At 50.3% G+C, this 14,652-nt stretch overlaps 1 protein-coding gene and 1 long non-coding RNA gene across 2 annotated transcripts in view; one reads left to right on the top strand and one right to left on the bottom strand.

The window, feature by feature from the left end:
* LOC149328104 (uncharacterized) overlaps positions 1-14,652 on the bottom strand; it is a 398,869-nt gene that overhangs the window by 155,277 nt on the left and 228,940 nt on the right. The gene's annotated exons all lie outside the window — the stretch shown is intronic.
* Positions 8,596-10,973, top strand: LOC149328109 (uncharacterized). Its single transcript, XR_016285670.1, has 3 exons — positions 8,596-9,102; positions 10,136-10,229; positions 10,776-10,973. It is a non-coding gene; the product is annotated as an uncharacterized LOC149328109 (long non-coding RNA).

Raw genomic sequence — 14,652 nt, 5'->3', positions numbered from 1 at the left:
CTCCACCAGCCACAGAAACAGCCAAACCACCAACAAACGCAGCTTGAAGACTTGGTCCTATCCAAAGACAATTTTCCCCAGTTGTCGTCCGGACTCACCCAGCCCAACCAAAACAAACAAGCGCGGACAGTACCGTTGAAACAAGTCTGGGACACTTCCCCCTCTTCACACAGGCACATGACATCCTTGACAGTACTACCCAGTCTGCAACAAGCCCTGGAAAAATCACGGGAGGAGGCAGCAGTGTCTAAAGTAGAAGCTACAGCAGCCCGAGCACAAGCCGCTGCCCTCCGTCAACATATCGCCAAGCTGGAAGCCCAGATAAGTGCTCTTGCCGCTGGTTCTATCATTCCACCTGCCCCCGCTCTACCACATCCCAAACTCCGCCCCCCCAGCCCGCCTACCGCCCATACCTCGTCCACCCACTCCGAGCCTAATTCCTCTCCTGATTTGCTAGCAATAGAGGTTGACACTGATTCCTTTACAAATTCACCTCCGTGCACAACGCCCCTTCCCTCCACACCCATCTCACTAAACAACATACCAACCCTGCTTAAAACGTTTGCAGCTCGCTTTGAGGCAAAATTGCAGGACGGTTTAACTCGCATCAACGAGGAATGCGCACCCCTCAAAGACGCAGTAATCCGCATAACAGAAGACAACGCTGTTCTTAACCATCGATTCAACGTGCTCACGCAAGGATTCTCTGACCGCTGTAAAGATCTTGAGTCCCGGCTCCCAAAGCGTGACCTCACACCAAACAGACGCAAGAAGCCCAAAGCACCAGAAGAACAGGGCAACCCTATCCCTTCCATAGTTCAGGGCTCCCAACCCCCCGCTACAGCTCCCTCCTCCATGGATTGTCCTGATGGCAGCTCCAATCCGTAGTCTTACCCTCTGGCAGTGTAACTGCCGGGGATTTGGCCAGAAGCGTCAGGTGATCCACCAAATGCTGTCCTGCGCTACAGGACCCGACATCCTTGTCCAGAAGGAACCCTCAAACGCACTCACCCTACCCGGCAATGCTCCTGTTCTGCCCACATCTCCTACACCCCCTCGGGTAGCATTTCTGGTTCGTCGTTCAATCACCACCATCTCCAACTCTAAAGTGATTGAAGACATTGAACACCTTCTAATTGAGCTTGTGCCGCAACACGCTCGAGAGAACAGTATCCTCATCCTATATGTATATAGCCACCCTAAGTGCCTTCAAGATAACTTCGAACACCTCTTTACCCTCGCGAAGCGCATAGCCAACAAGTGTCCCTTACTCGTCGTGGGAGACTTTAACACCCCACATACAGCCTGGGGTTACCCACACGACACACCTAAAGGACGTCGGGTATGGTCAGCCGCTCAACAAGCCTGTCTCTCCCTGCTCACAGACCCCACCTTTCCTACACGCACGGGAAACAGTCTGTGTAAAGACACTGCGCCATACCTCAGCTTCGCACATCGCCTCCCTCACGCCACATGGTGCAACACACAAGAGAATCTAGGTAGCGACCGCTTCATCATCGAGATTCTCTTAAACATTCAACTACACCGAAGGCCTCCCAGGGGCTCGACTCTCACAAAGTTGGACTCTTTCCGCTCATGTAGAACAGCTCGCGCCCATCACGGACATAACCGAATGGAGCGAGCAGCTGAAAAGCTATGTCCGATCCGTAACTCGTACTCTACCCGAAGACCGCCCAAGCGACACAATTGACTGCCGCCTCCTCCATTTATGGAAGGCTAAAACAGGCCTAGAGCGACGCTGGCAAAGGCAGAGATGGAACCGGACACTTAAGCGTCGCCTCGCCCGCCTTAACAAAGAGATAGAAACAGCGTAACTTTCACATCAAAAGTGGGAATCAATCTGCAACAAGCTTGATGGCAATATGAGTCTGCCTCAGATCTGGAACCCCTTTAGGCACTTAATAGGCTCTGTTAAGTCTAATGTTGTAGGTACGAATTGCGCAGAAAAGACACACACAGGAAAAACACGAGGGAGACTGAAAGAGACTGAAAGAGCACTCTTTCAGTCTCCCTCGTGTTTTTCCTGTGTGTGTAGGTGAAGGAGTGCGATGTTGAATAAAATAGGGGAGAGGATGGCTCCCTGGGGCGTACCTCGTGCTTCCAGCGTGATCCTTGGCAGGCTGTAGTCGCCGAAGGTAAGCGTGGCTGTGCTGAGGCTGAGGAAGGCTCGGATGTAGTTGTACATCCTGGCGCCGACTCCAAGGTTCGTAAGGTTTTCTAGGTTAGCTTAGTGTGTACCTCAATAGCAAGCTCAAATTCCCGACATCCATTTCAGCCTCTACGCCGACAACATCACCGTCTGGGCAAACCATGGTAGTGATGCCCAAATAGAAGAATGCGTACAATGGGAACTAACCACCATCGACGCATATGTACGGAGCGTGGCCTGACCTGCTCCCCTTCAAAATCGGTGCTCTTTCCCTTCCGGCCCAAGCAACACGAGTCAGTCAATGCACCCATCTCCCTCGCCCTAGGTACCCATCCCATCCCGCTAGTACACAAAATCCGCGTGCTAGGACTGGTTCTCCACTCCCACGGTGCGCACGGAGAAGTCATAAAGACACTTCAAACACGCGCTGAACACACCACTCGACTGATTCGCCGCATACCGAACCGCTGGGCTGGCCTACGCGAGCGGAACACGACTCGCCTCACCCAGGCTTACATCATAAGCCGCACAACATATGCCCTTCCATACTTACCCCTCAAACAGAAGGAGAGAGACCGGGTTAATGCGCTCCTACGTAGTTGCACGAGAACGGCTCTCCGTCTTCCCCCCAGCACATCCAACGACCGACTCCTCAAATTCGGTGTGCACAACACCTTTTAGGAGCTCAAGGAAGCTACCTTTAAGGCACAAATATCCCGTCTATCCAACTCAGCGGCTGGCCGTACTTTATTGTCCAAGTTGAGCCTGACCCCAATTACAGAGCTACCGAGAGGGTCCCCATTTCTGCTACCTTCCGCTCTAACCCCAACGTAACCCCCATCCCCAAGAACATGCACCCTGAGCGAGACAGAACGCCGAGCAGCAAGGGCTCGGTCCCTCCACAAACAGTATAGCGAGGACCGTGAGGTGGTCTATGTGGACGCAGCGGAATATACGACAGGCTCCCGTATGGCCCTGGTGGTAGCCGAAATAATGCAAAGCTTATAACCTCCAGCTCAATCATTACCAATTCGACCACGGAGGCAGAAGGGGCAGCCGTCGCACTTGCTCTCATTTCTACATCTGCCATAAAAACTATATCCGATTCCAAATCTGCCATTTTAAATTATGCCAAGAGCTACATATCCAGCACCGCTGCTCGTTTACTACGTTTCTGGCAGCCCCGGCGCCTCATAACCCTCATCTGAACGCCAGCATATGCTGACCTCCCTGGCGACTAGGAGGCTTATTCCCTAGCCCGAGATCTCACATTCTGGGCAGGAGTCGAGCCCCCTCTACGAGCCTCGGAGCGCCTGCTCTCCTTCCGTGATATTCTCTCGTACTACCTAGACAAACGAAGGGAATACGCACCCCCATCTCCATCCCTCACCATAGCGCAGGCTGCACATTGGCGACAACTACAAACCCGGACTGCTCCATGCCCAATACTGCTGCATGCACAATACCCAGACCAATTCCCGTCATCATGCAAACTTTGCGGCAAACCAGGATACTTCTTATACACCCTCCTATATGCCCCACATTCCCTCATCCCCCATCACCAAACGCGGCGGAGTCTTACTGGGAGTCTCTTCTGACCAGCTCGTCCGCCGAAGACCAGCGCCGGATGGTGGTGAAAACTTTTATTTTGTGAAAAAGAGTTTGGGAGCCACAGAGTGGCCCCGCTACATGGTCGGCGTCCCTAGTCCGGGACACCGCATGACGAGGCCCCGTCTCTCGCCCGTTTCACCAGAGCCCTTTGGGACTCAAGCGAGGAGCAGTTGAGGAGGGCAGTCTCCCATGCCTCTCTGGAAGGGGTAGGGGGAAGGGGAAGGTGGGGATTTTGAGTACATGCCCACATCATGTGGAAGATATCACAGGCCTCCCCACAGTGTGGGCATCGCCCATCCGTGTTAGGATCGTAATGTTTTATTATTGCAGGACAGAGTAGAGTACCTGTCTGCAGACGCCTTAAAGTTCGCTCCTCCTTCTTACTCAGCCCTTTTGCCGGGGCCGGGAAAAGGCGGTGGTTGTCGCTATAATGTGTTAATATTTCCCTGAATCGCAGCAGCGGCTGGTTAGTCTCCGAGCCAGAAGAGCTGGGATGAGGAGCCCGGTGAGTAAGCGCTCGGGCAGCCGCGTCAGCGGCCTCATTACCTCGTAAGCCCTGGTGGCCAGGAGCCCAAATGATTCGTTTGGGTGTTGGATAAGTGGCAGTCCGTCGTAGAATGCAAGCAGCTAAGGGGGAGTTCTCCCCTGCCAAGTAATGTTCACATGCTTTTCGGGAGTCCGTGATGATTATTCTCGAATTGGCGTGGCGGCAGCAAGCGCTATCGCTACTTCCTCGGCCCGCATTGAGTTCGGGGCTCGAAATGAGAGTCCATCAACGTCCATTTCCTGGTGAACGACAGCGGCCGAGTAAAATCCCGTGGGCGATGGCCCTGCTACGTCTACATAGTATACACCGGGTCGGGAGCCGTGTTGTCTCTCAAGAGCCCGAGCCCGCACTTGTCGTCTGTTTTCATGCATGCCGGTGTCCATGTTAAGGGGGAGTGGGGAGACCCAGAGCATATGGCGCCATAGTACTGGGATACGCTCCGCCTCCTCTGGAGTGCAGTCGTGTTGAATGTGTAAGCGGTTTAACAGGCGGCGCCCAGGAGCCGTCTGCGTGAGCCGCGTGTATTGGTTCACGAGGTGGGCCTCCCGCAGCTCCTGGTAGGAGTTTAGCACCCCCAATGCCTTGAGTTTGGCATTAGAGGTAGCCACCGGGAGATCCAGGGCTCGCTTAGTTGCCTTGCGCATGATGGCGTCTATTCGCGCCTCGTCTTGCTTAGTAGTGCGGAGATATGGATGGCGTAGAGGATCCGGCTAGTCACGAAGGCATAGACGAGCCGAAGTGCGTCCCTTCCCCGCAGACCACCCCGCTTGTTGGAAACGCGGCGGATCATGCGCCCTACCTGTTCGCCTACTCTCTTGAATTTCGCAATAGTGGAGTCCGGTCTGAGTCTCTGGTGAATGAAAAGGCCCAGAATACGGAGCTCATCCACCTCTCTAATAGGACCTCCTGACAGAGATCGTGTATTGCTGTCCTATCCTTTGGGTTCGCTCTGACATGCAGAAGCTCTGATTTCGCTGGAACACATTGGAGCCCACAGTCATTAGCATACGCATCGACTATGGAAGCAGCCTGCTGAAGGCGGACCTCCATGTCCCCAAGGCTCCCCTGAGTGGTCCAAATTGTAGTATCATCTGCATGTAACGCGTGTTGAATGCCTTCCACCCGGGCCAATTGGCTTGGGAGGCGCATCATAGCAATGTTGAACAGGAGCGGTGATAACACTGCTCCCTGAGGGGTACCCCGTGTTCCCATCATGTAAGGGCCGTATTCCTCGCCCTCAATCCGAAGAAAGGCCTGGCGATTAGAGAAGAAATCTCTTACATACGCGTAGGTCCTAGCCCCACAATCGGTAGAACTCAAGTTGGCCAGGATGCTTCCGTCTTTCACATTGTCGAAAGCCCCTTTTAAATCAAGGGCGAGGATGGCTTTGTCATTGTGTTGCATAGTTGTGGGTCGTATTACATCCCTGTGCAGCTGGGGAAGGACATCCTGTGCAGACATGTGAGGGCGAAACCCGAACATGGTGACTGCAAAGAAGCCCTTACTCTCCAGGTATGGAGAGAGGCGATCCCGTACCATCGTCTCCATAAGCTTGCCCGCACATGAGATCAGTGATATGGGCCTCAGGTTGTCCGCATTCACGACCTTACCTGTTTTAGGGATAAACGTCACAAGTGACGTTTTCCACTCGGGAGGGAGTGGACGCCCGTCCCAGATCTGGTTGATGTATTCTAATAAATGAAGGTAGGCTGATTCCGGTAGGTTCGCCAACAGGTTCACTGTTATGTGGTCCCGTCCCGGAGCCGTACCCCGGCGCATTTTTGCTAAGGCCGCCTTAAGGTCGTGCAACTCAAAAGGGGCATCGAGTGTTTCATTAGGCCTGCCAGAGTACATGTACTCTGGCCCAGGCGGGTCCTCCATACGACAGAGATATCTGTCGCACAGAGTGTCCGCAAGTTGCGCCGTCGTACCTTGGAACCCTTGCAGAGCCCGCCGGAGCTGCTTTTGCGTCTCCCCTCTCGTTTGGGAGGGGTCGATTAGACTGCGAAAGAGACGCCACGTCCCCTTCGAGCTCATCTGATGAGCTGCGGCGTCGCAGCGTGCTATCCAATTTGAATCTGAGAGCTCGGCAGCATACGGTGCAGCCTGCTCTGTGAGTTTGGCTATGCGGTCGCGTAATTTGCGATTAGTTTTCTGCTTTTTCCACCGTTTAGTTAAGCTCCGGCGCGCCTCCCACAAATGCAGGAGGTGGGTGTCCACTGCGGGGATCTCTTCGGTGGTTTGTAGTGTTGTGACGTGTCGTTTCTGAATGTTGTTTATGTGGTTAGCGCACTCCGCGTAGCCGCCGGAAAATAGTACGGGAGGGATAGTGTGATTCCGGAATTTGTGCCAATCGGTCAGCTTGGCCTGACCCTATTTTTTGCGCGCTGCCTTTGCCTCGAGTGTAATCCGAAGAAGGAGGTGATCGCTGCCTAGAGAATCTCCCAAGTTCTCCCAGGCAGCCTCTCTAGCATTTTTAACGAGAGAAAGGTCTGGACACGTGTCGCGGGTTACCGAATTCCCCACTCGAGTGGGATACGCCGGGTCCGTGAGCAACGTGAGGCTGAGGGTGCACTCTAAGAACTGCTACTCCTGCATTAAGAGTAAAAGAGACTCGCTACTCCTTCAGGTCTCAATCTACTCTCTCTACAAACGAGAAAGAGTGAAAGGTCCTGTTCCCTCCTCTTGACAAAAGAGTAAAATGGCATTTCCACTCCTGCATACCCCAAGGGAGTTCAGTGCTTGTTTTACTCCTCCGCCCTTACGGCCATACAATCGTAAGGGCGCGCTAGCTTCTCGGGGCCGGCCTGCCAGCCTGGATGCCGGCGTCAGAAAAATGCACTGGTATTGTTTGTTCACGACCAAAGCTCTGGGATAGAGTATCATTAGCCAATGTCGAGTTGTTGGTAGAAGCGATAACAGCCATACAAATTTCCTCCCATAGACGCTTTGCTGCTGCTCTGGAGTTCGCCTGGCCTCTGCTATAGCTCCGCTCCTGAAGGGGTCGCGGAAACCGAGCATATATTTATTTCCCTATGACGCGGGCTTCAGAGTAAAACGGTGCCGAGGGTAGCACCTAAGTGCTGGCCAGTTTCGAAGCGCATTCAGCTACAGCATCTATGTGAAATCGGCTAGGTTTAGCGACGACAAGGGCAGCCAGCGAGCAGCGCACAGTTCGTCGCCCGGCGCGATCGCGGGCGGCGTCGTTGCCGAAAGCTCGGCTCGCTCAATGATTCGCTCCGTAGCTTGCGAATCGCGCACGCAAGGCTGGAAAATCGAGCAGCGACTGGCCTGCGATTGAGCGAGCCTTTATGCCCACGTTTGCAGCACAGGTGAACAAATTTAGCACACATGTATGCATGCAATATCGGCTGCGTTGCGGCGATTCTTAAGCTCGTCCTCGACGCCATCATCACCGTTCGGGTGGACCCGAACATATCTTTATTTCACTACGAGACATAGTTCACAATAAAACGTACTTACAATGCAAAGAGTAGCACCTCAGCGCTAGCCAGTTTCAAAGCGCTCTCAGCTCTGGCATCGAAGTGAAACCTCCTAGGCTTAGCTACGAATACGGCAGCCAGGGAGCAGGCCGAAGCTCGTCGCGCGGCGCGCTCGCGAGCAGCGTCATTGTTGAAAGCTCGGCTCGCTCACAGATTGGCTCAGAAACTTGCGAACTGTACTCGCAAGGCTGGCAAATCGAGCAGCTAGCGGCTGGCCTGCGACTGAGCGCACGTTCGCAGTACAGGTGAACAACAATTAGCGCACGAATGCTTGGGATACCGGCTGCGTTGCGGCCACGTTAAGGCGATTCTTAAGCTCGTCCTCGACGCCATCGTCACCGTACGTGACACACAGGCTGAGAACTTGAATCCGAGTACGTGCTAAAGTAAGCTGCTCGTATTTCTCGGAACAATCTGAACTTGAAAAGACAGTTGCTTCTGTCGGCTTCCATGCATGTGGGCTCTTGCTAGTGAAAGTACACTCGAACAGGATGCGGCGAGTTCGGGCCGCTGTTGCATATAAGCTAAAGTGTGAAGCAAGTATCGTCGTAGTTCCTTAACGCAGTTGATATCACAGTAATCCGCTTGTACGGGTCACATTTAAGCTCTGTTTCATGTAGATCTCCGTCGACCATGCCAGTGTCGCGTAGAGTAATGCATCGAAGCTGCTCTTTGTCCTACCGCTCGCGTCGAACATATCCTTGATATGGACCAGTTTGCGATACGGTGCGTTTCTTTGCCTTTTTTATCGCATTTAAGGGATTTTCGCTGCCGTCAATCGAAATTGCATTCCGTCAACAGCGTCGTCTGCGCCGTCGTCTGCTAGGACACCCGGGGATGGGATCACAGGATCGCAGCTTCTACAAACGACATGTCAGCAAAAGTATCTAAAAGCGCTTTGGTATTCGCATTTAATAAAGAAATAAAATGAAAAAATATAATTTGTTTTTGTTGCAAACACAATTCAAATATTAGTAATAAAAAAAGCGCATTTGTAGGTTTTTTCAACGAAGCAAAACTGCAGCCGTCGTTGCCGTCGTCACGTTTTGTGTTATTTGGGTTTTCGTAGCATTGTTTGAGTGCTCGTGCGGTGGACGTGTATGAAGAACACAAGTGTGTTTTGGAAACCAACGACGAGAATTACGCCCTGTCAACACTGGTGATTTTGAACGGGTAAAGCCCTGAAGAAAGGTAGCGCTACGACTTCTTGTCATCTGGAGAGGCAACGAAGAATGTGCGGTTTTGCTAAGCCTTGATGAGCCGTCTGAACGGTGAGTCCCGTGTACGTTTCTTTACTTCTGATCTCTATTCGCACTCGTTATTAGTGTGCGCCTATATAGGGATGGCAGTGCAGGCAGTCTGCGTGCGGTTGCCTCAGCTATAATGCGTTAACGCCGATTCACACGACGGTCCGTTCGCCCGCGGCCCGCGCACTACGTATTCATGCGTCACTACATTGAGAGGCGCGCTGTCGGCCGCGGCAGCGGGCGAACGGAAGATCGTGTGAATCGGCCTTTACCAGAAAAGAACGGGCGTATAGGCCGCATGGCAACTGTTGCTCCATAGTCTCTATCTGCGTTTAGTACTCGGGTGCCGCGGTAAATAAAAATGCCACCAGTTATCACAACAGAGTTATGCGGTCGCTTGCTAGCGCTGCGAAAAACAACAGACAATGTTTACTACATTCCAATAGCATAGATTTGTGCTACATAGGAGAGGATGATGAGCGTGCAGTGCCACGTTAGAGAGCGCTCTTGCTAGGCCAGCTGCGGATAGACAAGGGAACTGACAACGGTCGAGTTGCCTCCGGCTGGTGCCCGTCGGATTGATTTGTGCTACTTAGAAGATGACGATGAGCGGCAGTGCCGCGCGACAGAGCACTCGCGCTAGGCCAGCTGCCAACAGACAGTGCTCAGTGTGTGTACTTGTCGGATTAGTGCTTACGCCTTAATATTTGTCATACAATTTTTTCGGGGACAATGATCGCGTGTAAAAGGCTGGGGCATATCCCTTGCCTAGTCATTTGTAAATTTTTATTTGTGCTTCCCCATGGAACAGAATTTGACACAGTATTATGTCAAAGTTAGATCGTTCTTGCGTCTGCCCTGAGGTGTAGGTGTCGATGCTTCCTCGCCTTCAGATTTTGAGAACTGTTTGGGATGCAACTGCGCACTTATTTAGGATTTCAAGCTTTTTGCTATATCCCTCGTTTGTGCGGCCCGCTTTCAAGTCGTTCGCTATATCGGTGATGGCTTGTTATTGATTTTCACTTTCTCTTATTTATTCTTGGTTGACTGCCACCAGCTGTGCTGCCGGCGATTCTCCGCGCTCGGAACTATTCCCAGGCACGAGACCCTACCCACAGACCTCCCTGCACCACACTCACCAGTTTTCTTCGGTATTTTTTTCCCTTGCTCTTACTTGCATTGCCACTAGGCAGTTTTTATTTCTGTGCTGATTTGTTAAATGCAATACCAATTTTCGTTTCATGCTGTGATGTGAGATATCGTGCTTCTTGCTAATGAATGCATGCCTTTTCCATCCTCTCATCATTTGTGCAAAGCAGACGGGTCTACTGGTCGCTACGTTCAATTTAAAAATACCTTCGGTGCTGCTGCAAAGCACCCTAGTAGTAATAATTAAATCCTGTGCATGCTATATTCGAATAGTTACGCTCTTTTCATCATGCATAAAAATAGTGGTATTCCAGCCTGCTCATCTTTCTATGCGGGTGTGACAGTCATGTAAATCTACTGAAAAAATGTATATCGGTGCATCACATACAATCTGTTCATTTCTTTTGTCATGGGCCCTCTCATTGCTTTTTGTGTTCCTATGTTACTACCTTATTCTAATTTATGAAGCAGTAGACAATTTCTTCTCTTGTCATTCATGACATTGTTACGGCCACTGACAACAGTTGCTCTGACATATTTATTTGCAGTTGCCAGCTGCCAGTATCTACTGGGCCATTCGTGCTTCCAGCTTTTGGCTGTGCTATCTCTCCTCAGCTGTTTGTGGTAGGTATTGTTTTCCAGTGATGCATACCTTACCTGCCTATTTAGAAAAATTTCGTAGACATAGGCTCACAGCCGGGTTTAGAAATGCATGCAGAGCTCTACGTGCACTTAGCAGCAGTACCTCCCTGTATAATCACATGAATCTGATCCTGAATTACATGAATGTAATTGCATGATTCGTATGAAATAGTCGCTCATGAAGCTTTTGACTGCTGCTGTTAACATAATGGAGTTTACACTGCTTCAGGTGCAGTGACTATTTCACACATGTTGCCTCTTATGCATATGTGCCCTCTGAAAGGGCGAACATATTCCTTTATCCCTTTAAAAAACAATGTGTTCTATCATGATGCTTTACCGGTATTTCTGGTGTATAGACCAAAATGTCACTCAGTATTGTAACATGAAGCGGGAACTCAGTTTGTCCAATGTTTTAGAGGTAACATGAAGCGGGAACTGAGTTTGTCTAGTGGTTTAGGGGTCCTAATACATTGGACCAACACAGTTCCCACTCGAGTTATTGATCACTTCGCTCTCGCCCTACCATAAGCTTGCCGTCCAGGTTGGACAAATTGATAGAGCGACTGCTCCAGTGAAGTGGTGGTTCTGAGTTCGAACACCGGACCAGGACGAATCTTTCTTTAACTACGAAGTTTCTGTGAAAGCTGTATAGCTTTCCTTTGTAGCCATTTGGCTGTGCTCGAGTGGATGTCAATGAGTAATTACTCCTTAATACAGATCTTTTGTCAACGCCAAACTGATTCAGTAGCAACAAATAGTAGAAGGGTAAAAGCATGCTGCTCCCAAAAATTCGTTAAGCATGTTATAAAATGTATGCTGTATTGTTTTAACTACTGCAAAGAAATAACGGTGATGTTAGATGCCCAGCCCCTATTAGGTAAACATAGCTCGCAATTAACACAGTGGATGGAAAAGAAATATGGACTTCAACCCTCACGACGACCCTTACCCCAGTTGGATGGATGGATGGATGGATGGATGATAATGGCTTTACCCTTTGTACCGGGCGGTAGCTTTCGCCACCTAGCCTATACTTCCCCCATTGTTGATTTATTTTTCCTTTCCCTTTCTTTCCCTTTCGCTCTTGCAATGCCTAATGTGTCTATCCTTTCCCCCTCGAAATTCACCCCTCCCTTGATTTCCGCCACCAATCCTCCAACCTCCCCTTCGTCAATGTCACGCTTTTCCCATCCACTCGCCCGTCCTCCCCAGTAAATCCCAGCGCTATCTCTATGGCTGTTGCTGCCCCCTCTGGGAGGGCTGGGCGGAGTTCTGCGCACCTCAGAACCAAGTGCTCTATGGTCTCCGTTTCCGTTTTACAAGCAGAGCACAAAATATCCACTTCTTCAAATTTGGACCTATACGTTTTTGTTCTCAGAGTCCCTGTCCTAGCCTCAAAAAGCAGTGAACTGCCCCGCGAATTATCGAATAATCGCTCTTTTTTGATGTCCTGTTTTCGTGTCCTATATATGCCTAGCGCCGATTTTTCCTGCATTCTTTCTTTCCACATCCTTCTTTCCGTCTCCTTTACCTCCGCTTTCACGTTAGTCTTTTGTTGCGTCCCATCCCTCACCCGTAAATACTTCGTTCTTAGCTTTCGGGTTCTATTAGTCCATTTTGTGTTAATACTTTTCATGTTCAGATACTTGTACACCTTTTTTGCCCACCTTGTTTCCTCCATTCGAGTGAGTCTCTGATCATATTTCAGTTTGCTGATGGCCTCCCGAACCTCGAACGACGCCCAACCCATATCTCCCTGGACTCCCTCATTTGGAGTGTTCCCATGGGCTCCCAAGGCTAGCCTTCCCACACTTCTTTGTCTGACCTCTAGCCCTGACTGTACTTCTGATTTCATGCACAGGACTGCATTTCCAAATGTGAGGTCCGGTACCATGATTCCCTTCCATACTCCTCTAACCACCTCATACCTATTATAGTTCCATAGTGCTCTATGCTTCATAATGCCTGAATTCCTTTTTCCTTTATCCTTCAGAATCCTCTCATGCTCTTCCAGATATTTTTTCCCTTCACTTAGCCATACACCTAGATACTTATAAGTTCTCACATGGTCTATCATAGTGTCTTGTATTTCTAGTGGGTCTCCCTTCTCATCATTATAGACCATTATCCCTGACTTCTCTCTACTGAACTGGAGTCCTAGCTTGTTGCCCTCCTCACCACAGATTTTAGCTAGTTCCTGCAGCCTATCTCGCTTGTCTGCTAGTAGAACAATATCATCCGCATACATTAGTCCAGCCAGCACTTGGTTTACCTTCTGACCATCCTGCATATAACTCGCGTCTACTCCTACCCCACTCTCTTCCAACCTCTTTTCCATTTGGCTCACATATACCATGAAAAGTAGAGGTGATAGTGGGCAGCCCTGCCTTAGCCCTCTCTTAATTTTTGCTGGTTTTGTAGTTTCTCCCTCCCAGGTTACTACGACCTCATTGTCTGAATATACACGTTGTAGATATTCAACCAGATTTCTATCAGCACCATATCCCTTCAATTAGTCCCAAAGTTTTTCCTGATTCACATTGTCATATGCCCCCTTAATGTCTAAAAATGCCATCCATAGAGGCCTCTGACTTGCCTCAGCTAGCTCTATACACTGCGTTATGACAAATAGATTGTCCTCCAACCGTCTGTCCTTTCGGAAACCGTTCTGCAACTCTCCCAAGATCTCCTCACGCTCTGCCCATTCTTCCATTCTCATTTTCACCATCTGCATTGCTAGCCTGTAAATAACTGATGTGACCGTAATTGGTCGGTAGGATTTAATGTTGTCCCTGCTTCCCTTGCCTTTGTATATTAGTCTCATCCTGCTCACTTTCCAGTCTTTTGGAACGTCTCCTCCCTCTACTACTTTTTCAATGATCTGTCGTAATTTCAGTTTGCTTTTTTTGCCTAGTATGGTAATTAATCTCATAGGTATGCCATCTGGTCCTGTCGCTGTTCCGATGGGAACCTTGCCTTCTATTCTGTCCCAGTCCCCTGCTGTTCTCTCCCTAGGCTCTTCCTCCCCTGCCCCATTGCTGTCCCTGCTCTCCCCTAGACCATCCGCCACAGGCTCTTCAAATGCTGCTTCAATTGTTTGTCTGATAAATTCTTGTGCTTCCTCTCCCTCTACCCTTTTTCCATCCTGTGTGGTCAGAGTGTGTTGGATGCCCTCTGTTCTCTTCCCCTGTAGCCTTATGTGCTCCCAAAACCTCTTTGCAGCATTCCTATCTTTCTTATTTACCTCCATCATCCACTGGACTCCTGCCTTTCCTATTTTGGCTTGGACCAATGTCGCTGCTTCCCTTTTGCTCTCAAGGTATTCATTCCATTTTGCATCCACTTCGTCTGGTGGGGCCCCCCTTTCTTTGCAAATCTGTGTTCCCTGGATGCCTCCTGTCGTCGCGCTATGGCTGCCTTCACTTCCCTGTCCCACCAGCTTTTTGGCGTGTGTCCTCCCTTTCTTCTTCCTTTTTCTCTTTGGGCCTTCTCTAACTCCCCTTGGAAAACCCCCACGAGGGCATCATATGTCCACTCCCTATCTGGTTGCCTGGACACTGTCTTCAATGTGTCCAGACACTTCCTGCAGTTGTGCATCAGTGAGGTTATGTTTGCTTTCCCTCCCTTGAGTTCCTACCGCTGGTATTGCGCTACCAAATGTAATTTTGATTCTTCTGTGGTCGCTTCCCAGGCTTTTCATACCTTCTTCATCAATTTTCATGTCCCCTAACCTGCCATACAGTTTGTGTGACATTAGGCAGTAGTCAATAGTTGAGTGCG

Source organism: Amblyomma mixtum, chromosome 9 (assembly GCF_055824585.1).
Source record: "Amblyomma mixtum isolate Tamu chromosome 9, ASM5582458v1, whole genome shotgun sequence".
NCBI lineage: Eukaryota > Metazoa > Arthropoda > Arachnida > Ixodida > Ixodidae > Amblyomma > Amblyomma mixtum.
The sequence above is the reverse complement of the archived record's forward strand: the minus strand, read 5'-3'. Positions and strand labels throughout refer to the sequence as shown.